Source organism: Podarcis vaucheri, assembly GCF_965113315.1.
Source record: "Podarcis vaucheri genome assembly, chromosome: 5".
Classification (NCBI taxonomy): Eukaryota; Metazoa; Chordata; class Lepidosauria; order Squamata; family Lacertidae; genus Podarcis; species Podarcis vaucheri.
The window spans coordinates 5732972-5737805 of record NC_138763.1 but is presented as its reverse complement, the minus strand read 5'-3'; positions in this window follow the sequence as shown (position 1 = coordinate 5737805).

Sequence of the window (4834 nt, the reverse complement as noted above, 5' to 3'; positions counted from 1 at the left end):
GGCGGCCGCCTCAAAGGCCAGGCCCGGGGCTGAGGCGCGAAGGCCGCTGGTGTGGTTCTGTGCTAGGGCACGTGCCTCTTGTTTATTTGTTGCGCTTATGCTCCAGGAGAGTCTTTTCACACGTTTCACCCTCCTCACACCACAACCCTGTGGCTAAGAGGCCATGACTGGGCCAATGGCAATACTGTAGTATATACACAAAGTGTCAAATGTGGTGACAGTAATAATAATGCAACAAAACAACAACACCACAAACTGGCTTATAAGTATAAAGCAAAATTTACTAGAATAATCGCTAGAATAGAGATAGACTTGTAACCATTCAAGCAACAAACATACTAAGGTGCCATGTGCAAAAGAAAGTCTGGAGATACTGTAAACATGGAGTGGATGAATGTACAACTGTATCTTAACAAGTTACATGTGAAATCAACGTTATACGGACTGGATAAATGAACCAACAAGTAGTGTAAGTCCAATCACGGAACGGCAACCCCATGCCGCCACAATGGCAAGGGTAGCACACAGGAGAATATGAAAAAGTTTTTCAAAGCTGTTTTTCAAAGATTGAACTAGATGAGATGTTATTCAGTGGGTCTTGAGCAGTGGCATAGCGTGAGGGGTGCAGGGGGGGCCGGCCGCACCGGGCGCAACATCTGGGGTTAGGGTTAGGGGGCACAAATCCACAGGTTAGGGGGCGCAAATTACTTGCCTTGCCCCGGGTGCTGACAACCCACGCTACGCCACTGGTCTTGAGTTGGAAACGCAAAGCCGTATGCATGGACCGGTTCTCCAGATATATTACAGGTTTCGCTACACGCTTCATCAGTCCGGAAAGCCAGTCATACAAAACGGTTTGCTCAGGATAAAGAAAGTATTCACAGGCACAGCCAAAGAGGGCCGACCTTGGGCGATCCTGAATGGATATCCTCACTTACGGATCTTCTCCAAAAAAGAAGAATTCGGAAACTGTAATTTCCCCCTCGTAGGGTTTATTGTTTATAGAACCCTCAACAAACTACGGTTCCTGGGATGCTTCTTGAGAAACCATGCACTTCAAATGCGCATTGGGTATTCTCTAAGTTTGTAGTGTGGATTTGTTCTCGGAATAAAGCAACATGGCTTGATCTGGAGGGCCGTTTCAAAGATTTTGGTACATGCACGCGGAGCTCAAAAGGAGGCAATGAGCCCCACTTTTCACGGGGTTGCTGCTGTCATTACGTGTCTGGGCAGCAAGCAGGCCCACGTTGAGGTGAGAGGGAGTGTAAACGGTGCTTGGGCCGAACTTGTTTGCAGCTTTGTATCTTGGTGTATTGTTCAGATCCATACATTCAAAGCATATTTAATGCACACTTGCACAGATTTCACACCCCCCCCAAAAAAGAATCCTGGGAATTGTAGTTTTCCCCTCACAGGGGGTACCATTTCTAGCGCCCTTAACATCAACTACAGTTCCCCAGAGTCTCTGGGAGAAGTTATGCGCTTTGAACACACATTGAACATACTTTTAAGTGTACAGTGTGGATCTTCCCTTAGAAAAAAAGCCACATGGCTTAACCTGGAGTGCCGTTTCATATATTTATATACATGCACATGGTGCTCAGAATGAAGCATTATGCTCCCCATTCCCATTTCTTTTCAAGATCTAAATCAACCTGCTTGCCCTCCAGATGTTTTGGACTACAACTCCCGTCCGTTCCGTCTGGGGCAAATGGGAATTGCAGTCAGAAACATCTAGAGGGTACCAGGTTGGCAAAGGCTGAGCTAAAGCAAGCGCTTCTTTTGGTCTGAGGATCCTGGTCTAATTTGAAGTGAAATCGCCCTAAATCAGCCATGATAAAATGGGCTCAAGACATTGGGTACAACATTATGTTTGAAGACTGGGAAAAGTTATGGACTACTGGTATGAAATTCACGGCATGTAATGCCTTGAAAGAAAATATTATGAAAATGATATACAGGTGGTACATGACCCCAGTCAAGCTTGCTAAGATATATCACTTGTCGGACAATAAATGTTGGAAATGTAAGGAGGCTGAAGGGACATTCTTTCACCTATGGTGGACTTGTCCAAAAGTGAAGGCCTTCTGGGAAATGATTTACAATGAGTTAAAAAAGGTGTTTAAGTACACCTTCCCCAAGAAACCAGAGGCCTTCCTCTTGGGCATTGTAGGCCAAAAGGTGTTAAAGAAGGACAGAACGTTCTTTATGTATGCAACTACAGCAGCAAGAATTCTTATCGCAAAATATTGGAAGACTCAAGATTTGCCCACACTGGAAGAGTGGCAAACGCAATTGATGGACTATATGGAATTGGCCGAGATGACTGCCAGGATCCGAGATTTGGGAGAAGAAGCAATGGAGGAGGACTGGAAAAAATTTAAGGACTATTTGCAAAAACTTTATAAATTATACGAATTATAAAAATTTGCATGATTTGGAAAGATTAGCTCCAGCAATGAGAGTGGATGATATATGAAACTAAATAATAATTAATGAAAGGACTAATGTTTAAATGTTTAAAATGACATCATATTTGTTTTTAGAGTAAATTGACAATAAGTAATTTAAACTTAGGGGACGCGGGTGGCGCTGTGGGTTAAAGCCTCAGCGCCTAGGGCTTGCCGATCGAAAGGTCGGCAGTTCGAATCCCCGCGGCGGGGTGCGCTCCCGTCGTTCGGTCCCAGCGCCTGCCAACCTAGCAGTTCGAAAGCACCCCCGGGTGCAAGTAGATAAATAGGTACCGCTTACCAGCGGGAAGGTAAACGGCGTTCCGTGTGCTGCGCTGGCTCGCCAGATGCAGCTTTGTCACGCTGGCCACGTGACCCGGAAGTGTCTCCGGACAGCGCTGGCCCCCGGCCAATAGATGTGAGATGGGCGCACAAACCCCAGAGTCTGTCAAGACTGGCCCGTTCGGGCAGGGGTACCTTTACCTTTACCTTTAATTTAAACTTAAAATGCAATTATCTGAAAGTATAAAAGAAACACATGAAACAAGGTTATAATTTGCTGATATTTTTATTGTTAGGAATGCATTGTAGGGGAGATGTGGGGAAGTCCGGTAAAAGACTGAAATAAGTTCTGAAATGATCCATTTCTTTTTCTTTTCTTTCCTTGTTAATGTTTCTTTGTATATCTGATTGTTTATCTTTATTTGGAAAAAATGCAATAAAAAATATTTAAAAAATAATAATGAAGTGAAATCGCCCTGCTTTTGAATCCTCCTCGTAAACATCTCTGAGCATCTTTCAGGGATTTTTGTTGCTTTGAAGCGTGCAGTTGGACACAAAATGTGCATTGGAAAACAATTTTGTTCAGTTGGAAAGATGATAAAGCACAGTTGGAAGAATGGGAGGCAGGGAGAAACTAGACACGTTAGGCTTTTGTGTTTATTAAGCGCTTAAATCTCAGGCGGCGTCAGGGACAGTATACATGTAAATTTTATTAGGATAGAATGTGCTCCGTTTCCATATGTAAACTGCCAAAACCTTTTTAAAGCACCTTCTTTTGGGTCAGAACCTCCTCTACTTCCCCTTCCCCTTTGGGCAGGTAACGGTGCATCCTTGGTCCAGGTTCGATCCCCAGTGGCAACTCCAGGTCAGGTTGAGAGAGATCCTTGCCTAGAGAACCTCAGCCAGGCAGTACAGACAGTCCTGAGCTAGGTCTGCCTCTGTATTCTATATTCTGTAATAGATAAGAGCTGCTCACTTGAAACCACCGCTGATACAGGGTGTGAACAAAGAGCAAAGCACACCTTGTGACCCTTTGACCTTTTTTAGCGTGGGGTGTCCAATAAGAAATTTGTGCAGCTGAAAGGCTAAATGAACATTATGGACATGTATGTGTGTTGCACAGCTGTTGCTAACAATCTGCATCTTCCCCACATTTCTCTTGCAGCATCTAGTAAAAGAAACGAGCATTGGGATGCCATAGGCTTCAGCATTTCCTTATCCTTCCTCTGTTGTGTTCATCAGTGTATGCAGGACAAGGGGAAATACCAGTTGTGGTGAGGTCGCAAGATTGCTCATTTCTTTTATTAGGCATTAGCAAGATGACACATGAGGCCAAGGCGTCAAAAAGCAACGGTCACGAGTTCCAGGTAAGTCACCTTTGTATCTCCACTGAACTCAGTGAGATTAACAGGTTGGTTCTAAGTGACGCCTTCATCTCCAGTAATTCCAGCTAAGGTTCCAGCACAAAGCAAAGTGGCTGCTGCGTTGTGGGATATCTTCAGGAGAAGAAAGGTTGAGGAGTAAACCTTATACAAATCGGAGTAGAGTCCCTAAGACAGTGAAATTGTGCCTTGCATGCCTCCTTCTGGCAACTTCTGCAGCCAAGCTAGTGCCAAATGCCTTGCTCTGCTTTCCTTTGGACCACATCAGCGAAGCCAAGAGGGTTTTTTTGTTATCTGGGCAGCCCAGGACATTCATACACACTGCCCAGGGTTGTGCCTCGGAGAGGTCACCTTCGCGCTGCTAACACAACAGAAACAACATGGGGAGGCAGCAGTTATGAGTTACTGGTCACTGCAGCCACAGCAGGCGCTGTGATTCCCCAGAGGTTTGGTTTTACCCCCGGAGGCATACTCCATTGTCTCTCGAGACAGACGGATGCTAACAAGATATCAGAAAAAATAACACATTAGCTCAGTGGTAGGGCATCCCACATAAACTCTTCAGCATCCCCGAGTAGAACTAGGAGTGACTCCCTGCCTGAAACCCTGGAGAGCTGCTGCCAGCCATTGGAGACAATACATTTGCAGCCCAAACATTGATGAACAGCAAAATCTTCATAATCTATCAAATGCCGGGGAAAGAGGTGTTTTTTTACACGG